General features: G+C 43.2%; 1 protein-coding gene and 1 non-coding gene across 9 annotated transcripts in view; both read left to right on the top strand.

The window, feature by feature from the left end:
* Positions 1–25,104, top strand: part of RPH3A (rabphilin 3A) — a 344,443-nt gene that overhangs the window by 68,344 nt on the left and 250,995 nt on the right. The gene's annotated exons all lie outside the window — the stretch shown is intronic.
* On the top strand, positions 3,446–3,570 carry LOC122737834. The gene has a single exon (XR_006354597.1). It is a non-coding gene; the product is annotated as a U6atac minor spliceosomal RNA (small nuclear RNA).

Here is a 25,104-nt window from a genome sequence, read left to right as displayed (position 1 = left end):
AAGACAGGAAAGTGTTGGTGGAACCAAGAAGCATGGGAAATGAGTTCTATACTTTTTGTCCTGGGCAGTTAGGTGGCACAGTGGATAGAGTGCTGGGCCTGGAGTCAGGAAGACCTGAGTTCAAATCTAGCCACAGACACTTATTAGCTGTGTGACCTCAGACAAGTCACTTAGCCCTCCCTGACTCAGTTTCCTCATCTGTAAAATGAGCTGGAGAAGGAAATGGCAAACCACTCCAGTATCTCTGCCAAGAAAACCCCAAAAGGGGTCACAAAGAGCCAGACATGATTGAAATACCTGAACAACAACAAAATACTTTGTGTCAGAGGACCTTGGTTGGAGTCCTGCCTCCAACAGTAGTAGTTTGACCCTGGATAAGTAATTTATTTCGCAAGAACATGGCTTAGGGCTAGAGGAAACTAATTTGCACAATGGATAGACCTCTGGATTCAGAGTCAGGAAGACCAGAATTCAAAGTATGCTTTAGATACTTAGAAGCTGTGGGACCCTAGGCAAATCATTTCACCTTTCAGCCTCTGTTTCCTCATCTCTAAAATAGGGGTAATGACAGCATGTACTTCCCAAGGCTGTTAGGAGGGTCAAATGAGATGATCTATGTAAAATACTTTGCAAACCTTGAAGAGCCATAGAAATGTTACCTATTGTTGCATCTGGAGTCAGGAAGAGCTGAGTTCAAATCCCACCTCTGACATTTACTAGCTATGTGACATTGGGCAAGTCACTTAATTTCCTCTGTGCCTCATTTCCCTTATCTGTAAAATGGAGACAATTATACCTGTAGCATAGATGGCATTCAAAATTTGTGAATCAGGGGGCAGCTGGGTGGCACAGTGGATAAAGCACCAGCCCTGGATTCAGGAGGACCTGAGTTCAAATCCAGCCTCAGACACTGTGTGACCCTGGGCAAGTCACTTAACCCTCATTGCCACCCCCCCAAAACAACCCAAAGTTTGTGAATTAAATTGCTTTGCAGACTCGAAAGCACTGTATACATGTCAGTTAACATTTAACAGCCTTTATGAAGCACCCAACTGTAGAACACTGTTCTTTCTGGGCACTGGGAGAGATACGCATAAGATAACATGTGAAGTATTTTGAAAACCTTAAAGTTTCATATCAATGCTAGGGGTGGCTAGGTGGCATAGTGGATAGAACACTGGCCCTGGAGTCAAGAGGACCTGAGTTTAAATCTCCCCTCATATATATATATATGCATGTGTATATCTATCTCTATCTCTACATCTCTCTCTCTCTCTCTCTCTCTCTCTCTCTCTCTCTCTCTCTCTCTCTCTCTCTCTCCCTCCCTCCCTCCCTCCCTCCCTCCCTCCTTCCCTCTAGCTCTATCTCTATATATATCTTGCCACTTGACCCAGATGTCTCTGGGAGAGAGTGAAGTTGGGGACCTTGCACCACCCTCCCTCACTTAAATCCAATTCACTACAAGTCATGACATCGCCCTGATATCATGACCCTCTTTGAGAATGAAGGATAAACAACACCAATATCAATGCTATCGCCACCACCGTTATTGTCACCATCATAATTAGAATTAATAATAAATAATTACAACAGTAAGTAATGAATAGTATTATTCATAGTAATAATATTATTGATGCTATTATCATTGGTTGTTGTTAATACGCTTATTAATATTGTAAAGTTAAGACGTGGTCCCTGCTCTTTCTGAGCTCAAAGTCTAGTAGGGAGGGGGTAAGATGCCAACAGAGAAAGTTACGATGCACAAAATGACATGAGAAACACAGTTAGAGACCAAGGTTAGAGGGAGAAGGTTGTTACTGACTACTAGCTGGCAGAAAAGGAGAGCCTGAACCTTTTAGAGCCGCAGTTTTCTTATCTATAAAATTGGGAGAGGCAGAGGGGATATGGTGCAAAAGAGAATTAATTTGACGTCAGAAAATCTGGGTTTGCATCCTGACTCTGACACTTAATGGGGTCAACCTCCTTAAACCTCATGTTTTTTTGTTTTTTGTTTTTGTTTTTGCTGGGCAATGAGGGTTAAGTGACTTGCCCAGGGTCACCAAGCTAGTAAGTGTCAAGAGTCTCAGACTGGATTTGGACTCAGGTCCTCCTGACTCCAGGGCCGGTGCTTTATCCACTGTGCCACCTAGCTGCCCCAAGCCTCAGTTTCCCCCTGTAAAATGGACACAGTGAGACTTGCAGGGTCCTACCTCACTTTGCTGTGAAAAGAAAAACCTGCTCAGTCATTTTCAAGGTGCGATAAAGTGGCACAAACTGCTTTCCTTGGAAAGGGGGAAGAGGATAGGTGTGGAATATTGCATCTTCCAGTGGTTTTCACAGTGTGGTCTGGGAGCTCCTTGGTTATCCCCAATATCTTTCCAGAGGTCCACGAGGTCGAAACAATGTTCCTAATATTACTAAGATATTTTTTCTTTTTCTATCCAACCATTCTGGAGAGCAATTTGGAACTATGCCCAAAGGGCTTATAAAACTGTGCATACCCTTTGATCCAGTAATACCACTCCTAGGTTTATATCCCAAAGACATCCCCCCAAAGAGAAAAAGACCTCTTTGTACAAAAATATTTATAGCAACCCTTTTTGTGGTGGCTAAGAATTAGAAATCAAAGCAATGCCCATCAATTGGGGAATGGCTAAACAAGCTGTGGTAATTGGCCCTGGATTCAGGAGGACCTGAGTTCAAATCTGACCTCAGACACTTGACCCTCACTAGTTGTGTGACCCTAGACAAGCAACTTAACCCTCATTGCCCTGAAAAAAAAAATAATGATTAGTAGGAATGGTTTTAGGGCAGCTAAGTGGCACAGTGGATAAAGCACCAGCCCTGGATTCAGGAGTACTTGAGTTCAAATCTGTCCTCAGACACTAGACACTTAGTAGATGTGTGACCCTGGGCAAGTTACTTAACCCTCATTGCCCCCAAAAACCAAAACCCCAAAACCCAAAAACCAAACAAAAAAAACCCAAGCTGTGGCATATGATGGTGATGGAATATTATTGTGCTATAAGAAATGACAAGCAGGATGATTTCAGAAAGGCCTGGAAAGACTTGTATGAACTGATGAATAATGGAATGAGCAGAACCAAGAGAACATTGTACACAGAGACAGCAATATTATTTGATGAAGAACTGTGAAAGACTTAACTCTTCTCAACAATACAATGATCCAAGACAATGCCGAAGGACCTAATGATGAAACATACTATCCACCTCCAAAGAAAGAATTGACATTGATAGAACACAGACTGAAGCAATCTATTTTTTACTTTCTTTAATTTTTCTTTTATTCCAGTGTTCTTATACAAAATGACTAATATGGTCATGTTTTACATAATCATACATGTATAACCCATATCTGATTGCTTACTGCCTCAGGGAAGGGGGAGGGGAGGGAGGGAAGAAGGGATAAAAATTGGAACCCAATGTGTTGTATGAAAGGAGAGAAGGTTAGCACGTCCTCCTTGATAAGGATGGAAGAGGTCCTGGTGGCCTTTACAGCACATATGCGGTTAAGGCATTGCCACCTACTCTGTGGCATCTAAAAATTGAAACCCCAAACTAGAAATAAAAATGTTTATTACTTTAAAAAAGATGTTTTCTTTTTTGAATGTGGTAAATAACAATAGATCCAAAGCACATTGATAAAAGCTCTTTGTAGGAGGGAGCTCTATAACTTGGAGACCCCTAAGTTTGAGAAGCCCTGGCATCTGCTATCAGTTAGCCTTGATGGATGGTTAGAGTAACTGGGAAAACAAGAGTCCAAATCAAAGGAATCAATAACACAAAACAAAAGGACAGGGTCACCTCTGTTTTGCTGATCATTTCCCTCTCTGTCTTGTTATGGACTATACTGCAGAGCTGGTTTGGCTGTGCACAGGAGTGCTCCAAACCTCAGCACCTGCCCCTGTTGGCTGGTGATTTTTCGCCCCCTTCTCCGCTGTGGAACAAAGCACTTACTGTGCTGGGGGATGCTTATGTAAGCCTGTTCCTCCTCCTTCTCCCTCATCTCCCCCTCCTCCCTCCCTCCTCCCCTCCTCCCCTGGCAGGGCCTTTTGAATGGTTTGCCAATAAAATGCCCTAAGAAAAACGAGCAAGTTAGTCATAGCCTCGAGATTGTCTGTTTATCGTCTCATTGATCACGGGGTCAAATCCATTCACTGACAGGTGAAGTTGATGCTGGGGTCAGTGTTTTCATAGATCATGCCCTGCTTAAGGTGGCTTTGGGATTGCAAGATATCAGAGCTGGAAGACATCTCAGAGGTCAGCCCCTTCCCCATACTTTATTATATATATATATATTTTTTGGGTGAGGCAATTGGGGTTAAGTGACTTGCCCAAGGTCACACAGCTAGTAAGTGTTAAGTGTCTGAGGCTGGATTTGAACTCAGGTCCTCCTGACTCCAGGGCCGGTGCTCTATCCACTGCGCCACCTAGCTGCCCCCTTTATTATATTTTAAAACATTTTTTGAGTGATGCATTTGTTGATGCCTTTTGTTTCTTACATTAGGGCTTTATCCCAATACCCTTCTCCACTCCTGCCCCAAAGAACCCTTCCTTGTAACAAAGAAAAACCAGACACCAAATCACCATCACCAAGAAAGCGCCTGTGCCTGCTGGCACAGGAACAGTTCAGCTCTCATAGTGCCCTCCTGTTTCTAGCATTTCCTCATGGCTTCTCTGGAATGGCTACCAATTCTGCTCGTCTTGATACTCTTTCTATTTACACCATCGTAGACATTCTGCATATCATTTTCTAATTTTCCACTTCCATTCACGTTAGTCTTCCCATCGAACACCTTGTTTTTACTGAGGTGAATAAAATTAGATGCCCCGAGAGAACAAATATGGGAAGGGTCTGGACTAAGTTAACCCAGGTGGCAAGAGGCAGAGCCAGCTAGCATGGTATGGTGGGCAAAAATTCTGGATCGAGAGCCAGAGATAATGGGTTTGAATCCCTGGCTCTGCTACTATATGTGTGACTTGGGGCAAGTCACTTAACCTGAGACTTTTGTTATGACTCATTCTATTAGATAGATTGGCAGTGATGACAGTGATCAACTGAGTAGTCTATGTGTTCTCCTCCAGTGACTTAATATATTTTAGTTGTGTCCTTTATATTTATGATATTTAAATTTGAATTCACCTGCAAATTAGTGGGATGTAGAGGGGGTAGTAGAAAGAAAACTGGGGACAGAATCAGGAGCAATGAATGGAAACTACAGAAAGGCAAATTTGGGGTCAATTTCAGGAAACTCTTGCTGACGATGAGTGGGGAATAGGCTGCCTTTGGCGTTGATAAAGGATCCTCTTGAAGGGAAGTCTTTATTGTCAAGTAGGTCTGCTGTTCACACAGAGGCTGGGAGGCCTCTTCTCAGGGACGTGATAGAGGGATTCTTGAGTCCTGGCTCTTCTACCCACTAGTTGTGTTGTTGTTCAGTCATTTCACTCATATTTGACACTTTGTGACCACATTTAGGGTTTTCTTGGCAAAGATACTTGAGTAGTTTGCCATTTCTTTCTCCAGCTGATTTTACAGGTGAGGAAACTGAGACAAATAGGGTGAAGTGACTTGCCCAGGGTCACACAGCTAATGTCAAGTGTCTGAGGCAGGATTTGAACTCAGGTCCTCCTGACTCCAGGGCTGGTGCTTTATTCACTGCACTACTTAGCTGCCCCTCTATCTTTTTTCCCCAATCTTATTAGCATCTTATTTTTTTCTAGTTACATGTAAAGATAGTTTTCAACATTTGTTTTTATAAGCTTTTGAGTTTCAAATCTTTCTCCCTCCCCCTTTCCCAAGACAGCAAGCAATCTGATTGTTCATCATTTCTTACAGTACAATAGTATTCCATTACACTCATAAACCACAACTTGTTCAGCTATTCTCCAATTGCTGAACATCCCCTCGATTTCCAATTCTTTGCCACCACAAAGAGAGCTGCTAGAAATATTTTTGTACATGTTTTTTTCCTCTATCTTATCAGCTCCCATGGATTCAATTAGTATCTCTCTGCTGATAATTTTCAGATAGGCTTATCCAGCCCTAATTCCCTTCCCCTCCAGAGCCACATCTCCAAGGGCCTATTGACATCTTGAACTGGATTTCCTGTAGGCAGTATAGGCCAAACCTGTCTAAAACTAAACTCAATATAGTCTCCCCAAGCCTTCTCCTGGCAGCTGGATGGCTTAGCAGATACAGTGCTGGGCCTGGAGTCAGGTAGACCTAAGTTCAAATCCAGCCCCAGACACTTATGTGAGCCCTATGTGTGCACACTAGGTGAGCCCAGGCAAGTCACTTAACCACTGTCTACTTCAGTTTCCTCAAGGGTCAATTGGGGATAATAATAGCACTTACTTTCCACAGCAGCTAGGTGGCTCAGTAGGTAGAGTGCTGGGTCTGGAGTCTGGAAGACCAATATTTCTGAGTTCAAATATGATCTCAGGTACTTACTAGGCAAGCCATTTTACCTTGTTTGCCTCAGTTTCCTCATCTGTAAAATGAACTAGAGAAAGAAATGGCAAACCACTCTATTATCTCTGCCAAGAAACCCCCAGATGGGGTCAGGAAGAATCAGATACAACCAAAATGATTGAACAAACAACACTTTCTGGGATTGTTGTAGGATTAAATGAGATAATATTTATAAAGTCCTTAGCACAGTGCCTGGCACATAGTAAAGTGCTTAATAAACACTGGTTTCCTTCTACTCCTTCCTATTTCTAAAGATCAGGTCAATTCTTTCTTCCTACATTTCCTTTGACTGGAGAGGTATCACCCTTTTCCCAGTGCCCCAGGCTTAAAATCCCGGTGCTATATTCTATTCCTTACTCTCCCCTTTCCACCATATCCAATCACTTGTCAAGGTCTGTTGGGTTTGGATTTTTTTTGGTGAGGCAATTGGGGTTAAGTGACTTGCCCAGGGTCACACAGCTAGTAAGTGTCAAGTGTCTGAGGATGGATTTGAACTCAGGTCCTCCTGACTCCAGGGCTGGTGCTCTATCCACTGTACCACCTAGCTTCCCCAAGGTCTGTCAGTTTTACCTTTGTAATATCTCTTATCCATATGCCCCTTCCCTCCTCTGACACTGCCACTGGGCCTTCACCCTTGTGTAACTAGACCATTTTGAGAGCTTTGTTGGTCTGCCTGCCTTAAGTCTCTCCTCATTCCACTCAGCTGTCAGCCTGCTCTTAAAGTACAATTCTGACCATGTCACTCCACTCCCCATTCAATAAATTCCAGTGATTCTCTATGACCTTCAGAATCAAATATCAAATGCTCTGTTTGGCATTCAAAGCCCTTCATAAGCCTTTCCAGTCTTCTTATGCCTTACTGGCTCCCATTCACTTTGGGATACAGTAACACTGGCCTCCTTGACTTTCCTTGAACGAGATACTCCATCTCCTGACCAGCCATTTTCACTTGTTCTCCCTTATGCCTGGAATTCTCTCCCTTCTCACCTTTTCTTCAGGTCTCCTAGGTTTCCTTCAAGTCCTGGCTAAAACCGAGGAGCCTTTCCCGATTCACCTCAGTGCTGGTGCCTTTTCTCTGAGATTATGGCAGCTAAGTGGTCCAGTGGACAGAGCGCCGGGCCTGGAGTCAGAAAGACCTGAAGTCAAATTTGACCTTAGACACTTAGGGCTGTGTGACCCTGGACAAGTCACTTAGCCTTGTTTGCCTCAGTTTTCTCATCTGTAAAATAAGTCCAAGAAGGAAATGGCAAACTACTCCAGTATCTCTGCCAAGAAATCCCCAAATGGGGTCACGAAGAATTGGACATGACTGAAAAATGACTGTAAGAACAACAACAACAACAGCTTAGTACTTTACTACCTATGTGGCCTTGGAGAAATTACTTAAGTTCCCTTGGCCTCAGTTTCCTTACCTATAAAATGAAGAGGTTGGTCTGAGGTCACTTTGAGGAATAGGCTCCCAGAGTTAGAGTTAGATGGGACCTTAAAGACCACCTGGGTTGCTTCCTTTTCTTCAGGTGGGCATGACATTATTATCTCCGTTGTGCAGACGAGGAAATTCTAACCTAGAGAGGAAACAGGACTCTTTTCTAAGATTAAACAGTTAGAAAATAATTGTGGGCGAGGCAGGAGTAGATAAATGAGATCACAGATAGAATTTTTTAAATTAAAATTTTTGTTCATAGATAGAATTTGAGGAAACTTTAGATACTATCTAGTCCAACTCCCTCATTTTACAGATGAAGAAACTGAGGCACAGGGAGGTTAAGTAATTTCTCTAAGGTCACACAAGTAGCAGGTATCAGAGGCAGGGATTTGAACTCAGGTACTTTCCCTCCAGAGTTGATGCCCTTTCTACTTTTTCCCCCACTGCCTCTCATGCCTCCTGCTTGAGTAGACTAAATGCCACATAAAATGCCAATGCCAATGCCAATCATGTCAGCTACAATTTCTCTAGTCTTTGGAGGTTTGTGAGATGCTTTTTTCCCACCAACCCTATGAGATAAGTGGGAGAAATGTTACTTTTCTCATTTTACAGATGAGAAAACTGAGGTCAAGAGGAATGAAGTGATGCCCAAGGTCAAATAGCTAGTAAGTGACAAAGCTGGGACTCAAAGGACAGACCCAAATGTTTCTTCAGTTCCTTCATGTTGCCTCCCAATGAATGTACCAAACTCCTTCACAGACAAGTAAGGGGATTTTGAAATGTTTCCCTTTATTAAGGTGGATAACTTGCTAATTATTGAAAACACAAAACCCCAAAGAAAACACTTCACAAACCTCTATAAAGAACCAGACAAGATGCATTCTGGGTAGCCATCCATATTTTTTTTCTTTCTTTTTCTTTTTTTTTGTGGGGCAATGAGGGTTAAGTGACGTGCCCAGGGTCACACAGCTAGTAAGTGTCAAGTGTCTGAGGCCAGCTTTGAACTCAGCTCCTCCTGAATCCAGGGCTGGTGCTTTATCCACTGTGCCACCTAGCTGCCCCCTTGGGGTAGCCATCCAATTGGTGTCAACATTAGAAAATTGAGAAGGGCATCTTGGTGCAGTTGGAAGAGAGCTGGGTTCAAATCCAGCCTCTGCCACTTAGTGCTTATGACTTCAGACAAGTCACTCCAGCATTGGCTTTAGTTTCCTTATCTGGAAAATGTGGAGGTTAGGCTGGATGGTCTCTCAGACCCCTTCCATGTGCACATCGAAAGCAAAAATCACCTCCTCCCTCTATACAACGTAGACAAAATTGCTTTCCTTTTGGTTGGATCTTATGTGCCATCATGTCTTGGCATGGAAAGGATCTGATGAAGTCTTTGAAAGGCACTCTATTCTCTCTCTCTCTTTTTTTTTTTAGTGAGGCAATTGGGGTTAAGTGACTTGCCCAGGGTCACACAGCTAGTAAGTGTTAAGTGTCTGAGGTCGGATTTGAACTCAGGTCCTCCTGAATCCAGGGCCGGTGTTCTATCCACTGCGCCACCTAGCCGCCCCACTCTGTTCTCTCTTAAAGTTATTTATGTTTTGCTAGTTCACTGGCTTCAAGAATGAGCAGAGAGACAATGCTTATGGGAAAAGCTGCTTTGGAGAAGTAGAAAGAGCCAGCAGGACCTATGGATGGCTAGGCAGGCAGACCAACATTCGTTCAGGTGCCAGTTCTGCCCCTTCCTGGCTCTGTGACCTTGGGCAAGTTGGTTCATCACATTGGTAAACATGTCAGACATTCTAATGTTTTCTTACTTCCGGCCCTAGTATTCTTTCCTAATGAGGAGAGGAAGAATGCAAGGATAGTTCCTCCTGCACAGTCACCCAGGTTACCAGAAGGCTCTTTCAGTACCAGACCTGGGTCCTTCTAGTCATTCCCTTCATTTTGCAAATGAAGAAACCAGGGACCAAGACCAAGGACCAAGGATGCTAAGTGACTTGTCCAAGGTTACTCAGGGAGTGCCAGAAATAGAATTTGGACCCAGAAGTATGATGCCTCTCTGGACATGGGAGGCAGAATGGTGCAGTGGTTAGAAAGCTGATCTGGGAGTCAAGAATATTTGGGGCCAAGTCTCACCTCTGATATATACTGACTGTATCACCCGGGTGAAGTTATATAAAGCATGACCCATTTATCAGGAAGTATGGTAGAATAGGAAGAGCATATAAGTCAGAGATTTAGACCAGCTGGGTTCAAATCCCAGCTCTGCCAATGACCAGCTATGTGATTCTACTCTGGTCTCTTCAACTTTTTTTTTTTGCGGGGCAATGGGGTTAAGTGACTTGCCCAGGGTCACACAGCTCGTAAGTGTCAAGTGTCTGAGGCTGGATTTGAACTCAGGTCCTCCTGAATCCAGGGCCGTTGCTTTATCCACTCTGCCACCTAGCTGCCCCCTCTTCAACTCTTTTAGCCTCAGGTTACCTGTTTCTAAAAACCCAAACCAAAAAAACCCCAGCTGACCTAAAATTCTCTTGTCCTGCAGCCCCCACAGCGCCCTTTCCTAATGAGAACAAGAAAGGATAGGAAAGAGATTTCTCCCCTCTCAGTCACTCAGGTGATCAGAGGTTTTCTCTTTGCCATCCTTGGTGATGCTGACCTAAAACTGGATATACCCTGTAGGTTGTTATAGGGGCTCTGGGAATGGCCCCTTTTGATGAGCTAGCTGAAAAGATGTAAGTAGCCCACTGGAGATTGTTTGGGAGGTGGGGAGGCTTTGATTACATTATCGGTAGACCTGGAAGCACTGACTGCATTTTTCCTCTTTGTCCTGAAGGTAAAATGGAGAGATGTCTCAAGGAAATAATATGAGGGAAAGAAAATCTAAAAATGAGCAGGTCTGGAGTCAATTGATGGCAACTGGACTGTTGTAAAGTCCTCTCGAGTGTTGAGAACTTATATTTTATATTAGATTTATTCCCAGATGTATTCCTCTCCAATATTTCTTCCCAGGGAACTATTCCTGGTAACAAAGATTGAAAAAGGAAGAGGAAAAAGGGACAAAACCAACCAATCCATTTACTTCACCTGACCTTCTATAGAGCATTACATACCCAAAGCCATTGCCCATGCCTTTACCCTATCCCTCTGAAATGATAGGAAGTACTTTTTTCCTACTCTTTTCAGGGCCAAGCTTGGGACAAATAAATACACAGCATTTGGGTATATCTTAATGACGATTTATGGTTACATGGCTGTCATCACTGTGTATATTATTTCCCTAATGTTGTTTACTTCATTCTGTATCAGTTAATTTAAGTCTTCTGTACTTCCCTGTATCCTTTATATTTGTCAATTCCTTACATCACCATAATAGCCCACAGATTGTTAGCCATTGTCCAATCAATGGGCTTCCAGTTCTTGGCTACCACAATGGAATATTCTTAGAAAACGTGACATAATTCCTAAGCCACCTGGACTATATAATGTCAGAGCTGGGAGGGCACTTAGAAGAAAAAATGTTCTAGCTGGAAGGGAGATGAGAATAAAGAATGTCAAAGCTAGGAGTGATCTTAGAACATAAAATATAGGTGCTAGGAGATCCCTTAGAACAGGGAATGTGAGAGCTGGCTGGGAGGGGCCTAAGAACAGAAAGTGTCAAAATTGGGAGAGAGCCTTAGAACTAAGAATATCAGGTCTGGCTGGTATGTGTCATAGTGGAAAAGAGCTGCCGGTCTTGGAGTCTGGGATCTCAGTTCAAATCCCTCCTCAGACACTTACTCTGTGACATACAAGGTCTGTGTGACCTTGGGTAAGTCATTTAACCTTATAGAGCTTCAGTTCCCTCCCTCCTCTACTTAGTGAGTATAATAACACCTGCATTACCTATTGTGAGGAGAAACCTAAAAAGCATGACAGAAATGTCAGTTATTATTATTAGAGCTGAACACTCTAGTTCTGGATGGGTCCTTTGAGATCATGCAGCTCAGTGGGAAGTCTTGAAAGCAGCATGCCGTGCCAACCCCTTTTTGGTGTTTCAAGCATTGGTTTTATTCCTATCTGATGGCTGACTCCTAAGCTTTGTGTTTCTTTTCCTGAACTCTTACCTCATCTTCACTGCAATTTCTTGGTCTGCAAACAAATTCTTAAATGCCCAGGGACAACTAACACACTCACTCTCTCTCTCTCTCTCTGGCAATAAGGGTTAAGTGACTTGCCCAGAGTCACTAGTAAGTGTCAAGTGTCTGAGGCCAGATTTGAATTCAGGTCCTCCTGAATCCAGGGTCGGTGCCTTATCTTTATCTACTGTGCCACCTAATTGCCCCTAACAGTTGGCTTTTTAAAAGAATCTCTGGTGAATTCTTTTGTAAAGAGAATTCATCACCTGATTTAACTATTTTAAAAAGGTTATATATGAATGGATATATATTTTTGTAAAGAAATGTTTATATTGTATATTTGTGTATCTACTTTTTTTTTAAACGTGGGGTGCAATCTTCCTTGCAGCCCAATTCATTTAGAATGTGTTTTGTAAGGACTACAGTGTTAGACTTGGACTCAGGAAGACCTAGGTTCAAATCCTGCCTCTGATACTTACTGGTTATGTGACCCTGGGCAAATTGTTTAACCTTCTCATGCTTTGATCTATTCTTTTGTATGAACCGAGTTAATATTACTGGTAGAACCTACTTTACAAGGTTGTTCGGTGAGGTTCAAATTGACCTTATGTATGTACAATGCTTTGTGGGTAAGACTCTTTTTATTGACCCATTCATTGGAAAGCATTGGGGTAGAACAGGTGGGTTTTTGATTTCTGCTAGCTCAGAAACATCATTAGGCAGCTAGGTGGCACAGTGGATAGAGTGCTGGCCTTGGAGTCAGAAGGACCTGAGTTCAAATCCAGGCTAGTGGTGTGACCCTGGGCAAGTCCCTTAACCCTGTTTGTCTCAGTTTCCTCATTTTTAAATTAGCTGGAGAAGGAAATGGCAAACTGCTCCTGTATCTTTGTCCAGAAAATTCCAAATGGGGTCATGAAGAGTCTTAACAACAAAGAAGTATTTTGGTGTCGTGGGAAAGAGTGCTGAATTTGGAGTCACAGGACCTGAGTTCGAATGTAATCTTTACCTCAGTCCCTGTGGAATGTTAGACAAGTCACTTAATTTCCTTGGGCCTCAGTTTCCTAATCTCTAAAATGGGGTGGTAGGACTAGATGATTTCTAAGGTCCCTTATAACTCGAGGTCCTGTAATTCACGTTCATCTAGGAAATGAATTAAAATGATAGGACTGGACTCAGTGACCTCTCAGGTCTCTCCCAGATCCCAATTCATCCATCATCCATTTGATGTTTCTCCTTGAACTGGAGAGGGAAAGCTCTGAGCCTCTCTTTGTCAGCTCACTGTGAACAAGCCTCAGCTTCCTTTGCTTTTCCTGGGCTCCGCAGAAGCTCTGAGAGAGAAGCTGCAGTTACAATCTGGGTCACGGTTTTGTTCCCCTACAGTCAGAAAACGAAAGTTGAATCTCCCAGGTGCTGTTAAGTGCATGCTAAAGAGGAGGGGTGGGGGGAGCCTGCAGGGAAATGGAGATGGGCTTTCTATGTTGCCCATTTCATCCCCTCCTGCCAACCTCCCCTCCCCCAAGTCAGTTACCTCATAGCTTCTATTTCATTTCCCAGCAAGAATGCACTGTCATGGACCCCGTGGCTTCTCATTAGCAATCCCTTTGTCTCCATTCCAGCCTCACACCATACCTCCTGTTGATTCTGGGTTCCATTTAAAAGCTTTCACCTCATAGTGCAGGTAGTAGATAACCTGTAAACAATATTCAGCTAATCCCCTTCACAGCTAGGGCTCTGGTGAGATGGCCAAAGAGGAGAGAAATATTCTTGGAACTTCTGGTCAAAATAAGAAATAAAAGTCATCGGAGCTTGCTGGCTTTGATGAAATGGTTAAGGCTGGTGCCCAGGAACGACTGAAAGAGCAACGGACCTAGAATCAGAGGGTCTGGGTTTGAATCTTGCATGTGCCACTTATTAGAGCTCCTGTGCAGCAGGGATTGTTTTTTTTTTCCTTTTAAAAATATCCCTAGAACTTAACATAGTGCCTGGCATGTGGTAGGTGCTTAATAAATGCTTGTTGGCTGACTTCAATTCTCTGGTCCTCAGTTTTCCCATCTGCAAAATGGGTGTTGAAGTAGATGGACTCAAAGTTAATTTTCTGCTATGTCTCTGAGACTATGATAAGAATTTGGGAACTCGAATAACAGTTCAGCAATGGAACTCATCAAAACTGGGAGGGGCAGCCAAACTGTTGGATGACAGGAATCAGAAGGAAGGAAACAAACATTTATTAAGTACCTACTGTAGTGGGGAAAGAAGGAGGAATAAGTGCCTACTATGTGCCAGACACTGGGCTAAGCAATTTATGAATATTAACTCATCTGTTCCTCACAGCAGCCTTTCCGAGGTAGGAGATATTATTACCCTCATTTTACAGTTGAAGAAGCTGAAGCTGAGAGTGGTTAAGTGACTTCCTCAGGGTCACACAGCTAATGTCTCATTTGAAATATTGGGGGGAAGCCTGTCCCTGTTCTAAATTACTAGGGAGGGGCAGCTAGGTGGCGCAGTGGATAGAGCACCGGCCCTGGAGTCAGGAGTACCTGAGTTCAAATCCGACCTCAGACACTTAACACTTACTAACTGTGTGACACTGGGCAAGTCACTTAACTCCAATTGCCTCACTAAAAAAAAAAAAAAAAAATTACTAGGGAACTTAGCTGGGATTTTTAATATATTGCTACTTATAAATTAATGGCTATTGCATCAGTTTTTGTCATTAAGCATTTATTCAATCACATTAAATGCTAGTAAAGAGTTGACCGCATTTAATACAAGCTGAACATCCCCAGCACCAGAGAGAGAGAGAGACAGAGAGAGAGAGAGAGAGAGAGAGAGAGAGAGAGAGCGCGAGCACATGGCTCCAAAGTAGAGTTCAGAAGTCTTACATGACCTAGAGAAAGAGAAGAGAATGCTTGGCTGGTTCACTCAGGGTCTCAGGCACAAGAGCGAAGCCTTTTGTGGTCCAGATGCCTTCCTCCTTCGATAGAGGCGGTTCTTACACACTACTTAAAGCTAACTGGCTTGCCATGACTTGAGGGTGGTCCATATTAAAATGAGCTGTATTGTGCTGACATCAGGGCTTAGTGCAAAGACAAACCCTCTGAGGACAAAGGTACTTTCGAAAGGGTGTGGTTTTTATCTGTAATGCCCCTTTGGGGTTGACTCTGAGAAAACAGCCAGAGTTCCTGAGTTGGGGCGGAGTCACTGGGTCCCCCCCAAAACCCATTATTAATAATTATTTGCTCACACTAGTAAGTGTCCGAGGCAGGATTTGAACTCAGGCCTTCCTGCCTCCAGGTTCAGGACTCTATACACTGAACCATTTAGCTATGGGATTTTCCCCTCCCTTTCCTTTTTCCCTCCATGTCCTCTTGGGGCAGCTAAGTCACACAGTGGATAGAGCCCTCGCCCTGAAGTTGGGAAGACCTGAGTTCAAGTATGACCTCAGACACTTACTAGCTGTGTGACCCTGGGCAAGTTGCTTAACCCCAATTGCCTTAAACATCTGGGGCCATCTCCAGTCATCCTGATGTAGATCTTGCCACTGGCCCCAGATGGCTCTGGAGGAGAGAGGGAGGTCGATGACTTTGCACAGCCCTCCCTCACTTAAATCCAATTCACTGCAAGTCATGACATCACCCCATGTCATGGTCCTTTCCCAGAACAAAGGACAAACAACAAGCACCCCATCCTCATATAAGGATGAGTTGAGGGAGCTCGGAGAGGAGAAGACTCATGAGGGCAGGATCAGCAAAGGTCTATCCTATGGAATATGTTCTTCTTGGCTGCAGTAGAAGTTTGCAAAGAAGTGGATTTGAGTTTGAGGTAATGAAGTTCTCCACAACGAGAGGTGTCCTGAAGTGGCATGGCTTCCCTTGGCAGGTCTGGAGATCTCCAAGCAAAGGCTAAGTGACCATCTGCTGGTCAGTCGGTGTATCAACGAGCATTTATTAAACACTATGTGCTAGACCCTGTGCTTAAGCTTTGGGAATCTGTTGTTTTGTTCAGTCATGTCTGATTCTCTGTGACCCCATTTGAGGTTTTCTTGGCAAAGGTCCTGGAGAAGTTGGCCGTTTCCTTCTCTACTTTATTATACAGATGAGGAAACTGAGGCAAATAGGATTAGGTGACTTGGGAATAGAAAGAAAGGCAAAAAGACAGTCACTGCCCTCAAGGAACTTATAGTCCAATGAGGAGACAACATGTAAATAACGAGGTAACATCTAAACAAAGTAGATGGAAGGCAGTCTTAGAGATGAAAGCATTAGAACCTGAGGGGACCAGGAAAAGCCTCCTACAGAAGGGAAGAATTGAGCTGAGTCCTGAAGGAAGTCAGGGATTTGAAGGCATGGAGATAAGAAGGGAGAGAATTCCATGTATGGGGCACAGCTAGTGCATGGGCCTGGGGCTGGGAGATGCAGTGTGAAGCGCAGCAAGTGAACCAATATAGCTGATTATGGAGTGATTGGAAGGGAGCAACGTGTAAGAAAATGGAGATGTCTAAGGCGGCCTCTGAGGCCTTCTCTTCTGACTGGCCCATTGGATGGTGATGTACACTGGCCACCCACACTTCGCTTCGTTCTCAGTTCCACTCCTTACTCTCCAGATTTTTTCTGCCTCCTCTTTAGCAATCTTGCATTCCTTCCCTAACTTTCCTACCTCCTTTATCCCCACCCCATTTCCAACTCTGTTTTATGTATTATCTCTATTAGAATATAAGCTCCTTGAGGACAAGAGCTGTAATTTTTGCTTGTCTTTATATCTCCATTACTAAGCACAGTACTTGGCATAGTAAGTTTAAGAAATGCCCTCAATTTCTTTCTTTCTTTCTCTCTCTTTCCATCCATCCATCCATCCATCCATCCATCCATCCATCCATCCATCCATCCATCCATCCATCCATCCATCCATCATCTCTATCTATCTATCTATCTATCTATCTATCTATCTATCTATCTATCTATCTATCTATCTATCTATCTGCCTGTCTCTCTATCACCTCTCTCTTTACCTAATATACCTATCCATTTATCATTTCTCTCTTTCCATATATGTATATATATATGTATGTATGTGTATTCTTTCCCTCTTTCTCTTTCATCTCCTTATCCACTCATTTGTGATCAGACTACAGTTGACAGTGGTTGGACTTCCAGGATGTTGAGCCCAAGGATGCTGGTAGGATGTGGGATTCTCATCTCTGTTGGCATTAGAGGCTGTGGTGGTGGTGAGGATGATTGACAAGTAGGTTTGGTCTGGGTCAGGTTGGCAGGTCAGCTTGCACGAAGGTCCTCACTCTTTGCCATCCCTGCTTGGGGTTGGCCTCACTCACTATCAGATGACTCAAGAGGGAGACATGGGTGTCACAGGGTGGGGCATCTATACAGGGAGGCTGGTGGTGAAGAGGAGAGGTGGGTGGGTGGGTGGGTGGAAAAGTTTGTCAGATCTCTCCCTTTCCCATGCTTGCCATCCAGGCCTGACCACACATGGCCCAACCAGCACCCATTTAGCAAGACTGCTTAAAATAGGACACGATCATCCTGTCTCTCTCTTTCCTTTCACAGCCAAACTCTAGAAAAAAGCTGTCTGTGTTCCTTGCCTCCACTTCATTGCCTCCCACTCACTTTCAGCCCCTTGCAATCTGGCTTCAGACCTTACCGCTTGGCTGATACTATTCTCTCCAAAGTTACCAGTGATCTTTTCATTGCCAAATCCAGTGGATTTTTTTTTCCTCAGGTATCATCCTTCTTGACCTTTCAGGAATATTTGACACTATGGTACCCTTTTCCTGTGGTCAGCTAGGTGGTACAGTGGTTAGAGCAGGAAGACCCAAGTTCAAATCCAGCCTCAGTCACTTCTTATCTCTGTGATCCTGGGCAAATTACTTTAATCTCTGCTTGCCTCGGTTTGCCTTCACTGTAAAAAGAGGATTATAATAGTAGCTCTCTCCCAGAGTTGTTGTGAGGATCACATGAGAATAAAGTGTTTAGCACAGTGCCTAGTACACAACAGGTACTTAATAAATTAATGTTCCCTTCTCTCCCATCTATTTGTCTTGCCCGGTTGATAACATCCTTCTCTTCTGGTTCTCCTCTTACCTTTCTGTTTCTGGTTTTTTTTTTTTTTTTTTGAGGGGCAATGAGGGTTAATTGACTTGTCCAGGGCCGCACAGCTAGTAAGTGTCAAGTGTCTGAGACTGGATTTGAACTCAGGTCCTCCTGAATCCAGGGCCGGTGCTTTATCCATTGCACCCCCTAGCTGCCATCTCCTCTTACCTTTCTGACTAGTCCTTAGTCTTCCTTGCAGGGTTATGATCCATGTCTCTCCTTCTATCATGGCTGCACTCCAAGTCTCTGTCATGGATTCTTTTCTTTCTCTCTGTGTTCCTTCTCTTGGTAACTTCATTTGCTTTCACGATTTAATGATCACCCCTATACTAATGACTCTTAGATCTGTATTTGTAGCCTCTTTGCTCTCCCAAGCCCCAGTCTTCTAACTACTCATTAGATATTTCCATCTGGAAGTCTGGTTGGCATTCTAAATTCAACAAAACATAACTCATTATCAATCAAGTCTCGATTAAGCACATCTATGTCAAGCAACTGTGCTTCAGTTGGGGATACAAAGATAAAAGTGACATGGTCCCTGCCCACAAGGATCACATTCATCTGCATTCTTCCTCTAAACTTCCATATTTTCTGGGGACACCACTAAAGTCACTGAGGTTTATAACCCCAGGGCCATATCTGACTCTTCTTTCTCCCCCTGCCCCATATTCAATGAGTTGTTAAGTTTTGTCCATTTCTGTTGTTGTTGAGTCATTGCAATTGTACCTTACTCTTTGTGACCCCATTTGGGGTTTTCTAGGCAAAGATACTGGAGTGGTTTGCTATTTCCTTCTCCAGCTCATTTGACAGATGAGGAAACTGAGGAAAAGAGGGTTAAGTGCCTTGCCCAGGGTCACACAGCTAGGAAGTGTCTGAGACCAAACTTGAACTCAAGAAGATGAATCTTCTTGACTTCAGGCCCAGCACTCTGTGCACTATGGCGCTACCTAGCTGCTCAGGTTTTCGATTTCTACCTTCACAGTATCACTTCCATCCATCTGGACTAGTGTAACAGCCTCCTAATATTCACCTCAACTGAAAGCACTTCCTTATTTCCTGTACTAGGCACAAATACCCCCATTTCTGGTTGTGCCCCAGCTTCCAGATCGAATGTTCTTTTCATGGGATTTAAGGCCTATTAGCCAATAAAGATTCTTTCCTAGGCCCCGATCTTCCTAATAGCCCTACAAGGTACTAATACAGCGTAACCAAATGAAGAGGAGAGATAGTGTGGTAGAGTGGCTAGAGAGCCAGACTCCGAGTCAGGATGACTTGGCTTCCAGTCCTGCCTTAGACACAGGCTGACTGTGTATTCCTGGGCAAGTCAGTGAACTGGCTAATTCTCTAAGACCTGGGAATTGCCAAGCAGGAGCTTCTGCTCCAATTGCCTTGGTAGAAGGAGGTCTCTCATGGAGAGTGCCAGGTTCAGAAAAAAAAATATAATGAATAGCCATCTTCTGAGGCTGTGGATTCCTGAGATGTGGTGCTTAGCACAGCCACTGTTGTATAGTAAGCATTTAATAAAATGCTCTCTCTCTCATTTATCCATTCATCATCTGTCATCAATCTACCTATTATTTGCCTATCTACCTACCTATCTCTCCATCGCTCCATCTATCCATCATCTATGTCTATCTACTGATCTACTGATTTATCTCTCTCTGCTGATCTATGTAGCTATCTCTCTCATCTATCAATTATCTATTTATCTCTCTTCTGAGCTGTGTAACTATCTATATGTATCTCATCTATCTATCCCTGCTGATATATGCAGCTATCTCTCTCTGATGATCTTTGTAGCTATCTATATTTATCATCTATCAATTATCCATTATATCTATCTATCTATCATCTGTCTATCTACCTACCTCCCCAATCTATTAATAGTAGATAGGGTGCAGAGTAGGAGTCAAGAAGATCTGAGTTCAAATCTTCCTTCAGATACCTATTAGCTTATGATTCTGGGAAAATCACTTAACCTCTCAGCTTCAGTTTTCTTATTTGAAAAATGGAGATAATAATAGTACCTACTTCATAGAGTTCTTGTGAGGATCAAAGGAGATACCACATGTAAAGTACTTTGCAAACTTTTATTGTGCTATATAAATACTAGCTATTATCTATCTATCTATCTATCTATCTATCTATCTATCTATCTGTCTGTCTGTCTGTCTGTCTGTCTGTCTGTCTGTCTGTCTGTCTATCTATCTATCTATCTGTCTGTCTATCTATATATCTGTCTGTCTGTCTGTCTATCTGTCTGTCTGTCTGTCTGTCTGTCTGTCTGTCTGTCTGTCTATCTATCTATCTATCTATCTGTCTGTCTGTCTGTCTGTCTATCTATCTGTCTGTCTGTCTGTCTGTCTGTCTATCTATCTATCTGTCTGTCTGTCTGTCTGTCTGTCTGTCTGTCTATCTATCTATCTGTCTGTCTGTCTGCCTATCTATCTATCTGTCTGTCTGTCTGTCTGTCTGTCTATCTATCTATCTATCTATCTATCTATCTATCTATCTGTCTGTCTGTCTGTCTGTCTATCTGTCTGTCTGTCTGTCTGTCTCTCTATCTATCTATCATCATCTAGTTTGTTTAACTTTTGAATCAGGGCTAGGGCTTTGTAATACTTCTCCTGCTCCCCATCCTTGAAAGACACACTCCCCTGGAGCGAGGATTGATGCCAGATCTCCAGGAAGGCAGCCCATGCCAACCAGCTTGGCAGATGTGTTGCAGCTGGCATGGTGTGTCTCCATCCTAGGGGCATATCTGGTTTTAGTTCTTGCCATCTGAGCCACTGAATTAGGATCAGGTTATCTTCACTGAGAGAGAATCTCTCCTCTAGTGTAGATAGTTTAAAAAAAACACCAAAGCAAATCAAGAAAATTGTGAAACTTTTTCATAACTAGACATTTTGGGTCACCGAGGACAAGTTTAACAACAGAATCTTTCTCCCAGTTCTTTTTTGTCAGTAGTGACATGGATGAGGATAGATCCAATTTCTCTGAAAAGTTTGTGACACATTTTATAGACATAATCTTATCAGATTCAAAACAAATCTGCATTTTAATTATCAGTCATGGTGTACCAACTTTATGCAAGCTCCTTTAGAATGTAAGCTCTCTAAGGGCAGGGGATATCTTTCTTTCTGCTTGTATTTGTATCCCCAACACTTAGCACAGTGTCTGGTGTACAGTAATCACTTAATAAATGCTTGTTGATTTGATAGTTGAAGGCATTGTGCTAGGTGATGAGAATGTGAAAGAAAACATGAAACGTTCCCTGCCCTCAAGGAGCTTACATTCTATTGGGGGAGACAATATATAATATAATATAATATAATATAATATAATATAATATAATATAATATAATATAATGTAATGTAATGTAATGTAATGTAATGTAATGTAATGTAATGTAATGTAATGTAATGTAATATAACATAACATAACATAACATAACATAACATAACATAACATAATATAATATAATATATACAATACAATATAACATAACACAACATAATTATAGTAGTAGTAGTAGTAGTAGGCCTCCACCAGTCATGGACGACCATGGATCAGCACCTTGAAGAGCCATAGGCCACAGTGTGGCTGTGCAGTCTGATGTGGGAGCCGCAGCTCCTGAGTGACTTATAACCGGTAACTGCTGCATCCCGTGTTGTATCTACCCCACGAGGAGTAACTGGAGTGTTCTCTCCAGGGTGCTGGCCTGGGCAGATCAATTGGAAAACAAGCTGTTGCCCATGCAGCAGGTTTTCCCTCTCCGCGACATTGGTGGATCCAAAGGAGAGGCAGAGCCAATACAGTTTGGCACCAGTGCCGCTGCAGGAGTTGCCAGAGGGATGTGATGTCCAACATCTAACTGCCTAAGGGACTCGACTCCTGATTTTTCCTTGGGGTTAACTCCCAAAGCCTTTCCCATATATGGGTATAGCCGCAAGGCAGCGGAGGTTTCAAATCAGGGTTTCCTTCTCCTAGGCGGGTTGCCTGCCAAGGCTGACGAGCCCCACCTGCCCGAAGCGACTGGTTTTTAAGGCGCCAGTGATTCGCCTCTGCCCCTTCTCCTGTTAGTGGAAACAGTTCTGCCACGAGAAGGCCAGGAGTTGGGCTTCGGTTGTCAGAGGCTATTTGAGACGCACACTATTGGAGCATTTTATAGAGAGTGGGAGCTTATCCCCACTCCCACCTTGGCATGACAAACCTTTGGAACCAACATAATTTTATATATATGGATAAAAGATATATACTGGGGCAGCTAGGTGATGCAGTGGATAAAGCACCAGCCCTGGATTCAGGAGGACTTGAGTTCAAATGTGACCTCAGACACGCGACACTTACTAGCTGTGTGACCCTGGGCAAGTCACTTAACCCCCATTGCCCTGTAAAAAAAAGATATATAGTGAATAATTTCAGGAAGGGGCACTAGTGGCTGGGAGGGATCATTTAGAAGGTATTTCTAGAGCTGAGCTATGGAGGAAGTGAGGGATTGTAAGAAGGGGAGGTAAGAAGGAAGCACTTTCCAGACTTGGGGGATAGCTCATGCAAACGCATGGAAATGGGAGATAGCATGTTGTAAGGTAGAAATAACAAGTTTCTAGTTTAAATCTGGCCTCAGACACTTAATAGCCATGTGACTCTGGGCAAATCATTTAACCTCTGTCTGCTTCAATTTCCTCACCTGCAAAATGGTTTTAACAATACAGCCTGCCTCAGGGTTTTTGTGAAGACAAAATGAGATATTTGAAAGGCACTTCACAAACCTCAAAGAGTTCTGTAAATGCTATTTGTTATGGTGATAATGATGATGACAACCAGGTGTTCTGGAAGATAATAACTATGAATATCCCCATTTTACAGATGAGGAAACTGAGGCTCAGAGGTTAAGTGACTTGCTCAGCAAGTATCTGGTTAAGTATCCGAGGGACCCAGGTCTTACCTCAAGTTCAGTGTACTATTTACCATAATACACAACCCCGTGGCTCTTCCTACCACAGGGCGTATCTGCCCTGTTTGAATGGTATTTTTTGCCTTCAGTCAGAGTTGGAGCTGGGCTCAAATCCAGTCTTTGCTACTCACTATGACTTTGAGCGAGTAATTTCCCTTCTCTGGGTCTTGAATTCTTTCTTTTCTAGTAAAAGAGGGACTTTTCCAAGGCAATATCAAAGACCCCTTCCTGTCTAAGGATGTGCTCCAGAAGAGCTACCTTCCCCACTCTGACTATATTCCTTTGCATTGCCCTTTGTCTTTTCCCTAGGCAGACCAAAGTGGGTAACAATCCATTATCAAACCAAAACCTGATATTCAGGAGTATGGGAACCTCCCCCAGGTTTAGTGAGTGAATGTGAAGTGAGTGGTTTCCCCATAATATTTTAGAGACACTTAGAAGGCTTCAAGAGTGTTGTTGATCTATCATTGAATTAGCCAAACCTTAAAATAGGTAGTGGCTCCCTTTAGACTTGGGGTCCTGAATGACAGGAGCTGTTTGGCTGTCTGATTATGACCAAGAGGGGCCTTGTGTTATAGTGGAGAGAATGCTGGCCTGGGAATTAGAAGACCCAAACAAATCCCTGCTTCTGCCCTTTTGTACTCATGTGACCTGGGCCAAGTCATTTCCATTCCATAAGACTCAATTTCCTTATCTGCAAAATGGGGGTAGAAGTATTTGTCTGGATCACTTCTCAGGGGCGTAAGAATGAAGTGAGTATATTTTGTCAACTGAAAGGCAACACACAAGTGTTGTTATTGAATCATTCAGTTGTGTCTGACCCTTCATGACCTCATGGGCACACCAATGCTGTGTGGGGTTTTCTTGGCTAAGATGCTGGAGATGCATTTCCTTCTCCAATGGATTAAGGAAAACAGAGGCTAAGTGACTTTCCCAGGATCACATAGCTAGTAAGTATCTGAGGCCAGATTTGAACTCAGGTTATCCTGATTTCAGGCCCAGTGCTCTATCCACCGCACCACCTAGCTGACAAATGTTAGGTATTATTTTTTTGTTGATAGGCAAGGTGGTGTAGTGGATAGAGTATTAGATTTTGAATCAGGAAGACCTGGGTTCAAGTTTTGCCTTTGACACATGGTGGCTGTGTGGGCCATGGACAAGTTGGCCTCTGAGGTACCTTGCAACTCTAGAACTCTGGTCCCTCCCCATCCCTGATTCCCTTACTCCGATGGTAAGTTTCTTCATTTACCTACTCAGTGCTCTAAGCATCTAAGACTAGAAGTTACAGATGAGTAGCCAATCTGTACGAGCAAAGGGATTTTCCATAGCAGGAATCCCTTATGTGACTAAAATCACAGGTCCATGACTCCTTTCCTTTTCCCCTTCTCCCTCTTGTTTCCCTAAGTATCAGGAACATGAATAGGATTCTAAGGAGTTGCTCTGGATGGTTGATGATGGAAATTCAGGGTAATTGAATGAATATTTTTTGTCTGGTTTCCCCTACATATTTTAAGTAGAATGTAAGTTCCTTGAGGGCAGGGACTGCCTTGTTTTTGCTTTTGTATCAAGCCAAGGCACATAGTAGGCACTTAATAATCATTTGCTGAAATGTTTGTCAATGTGGAAGAGGAAGCTAGCACTCACACCCAATTCTTCTGCCTCCTGGGTCAGGAATCTTTCTGTTATCTCATGATCTCCACAGAGTGTCTCAGACCTTGTATGATACGGTAGAGCCCCAAGCCTGACTCTCCCCCTTCCCTTGATGCCCCAGGTGAGGTATACATAGGGAGATGGTGTCTAGATTGGTTATGGGTGACCCTGTCTCCAAGGATCAATCCCGATACCTGGATAAGAACTTTCATTCCCCAGCCCTGGGGATCAGAGATCAGAGATTTTATTTATGGATTCCCCTGTGACAGAGCTGCTACAGCAGAATAATTCCCTTATCTGATAGCTGATAGAAAGTTACAAGGCTGAGTTTCTTTCTTTCTTTTCTTTTTTTTTTTTTTAAATTCACATT

This window comes from Dromiciops gliroides, chromosome 1, assembly GCF_019393635.1.
Source record: "Dromiciops gliroides isolate mDroGli1 chromosome 1, mDroGli1.pri, whole genome shotgun sequence".
NCBI lineage: Eukaryota > Metazoa > Chordata > Mammalia > Microbiotheria > Microbiotheriidae > Dromiciops > Dromiciops gliroides.
The sequence above is the reverse complement of the archived record's forward strand: the minus strand, read 5'-3'. Positions and strand labels throughout refer to the sequence as shown.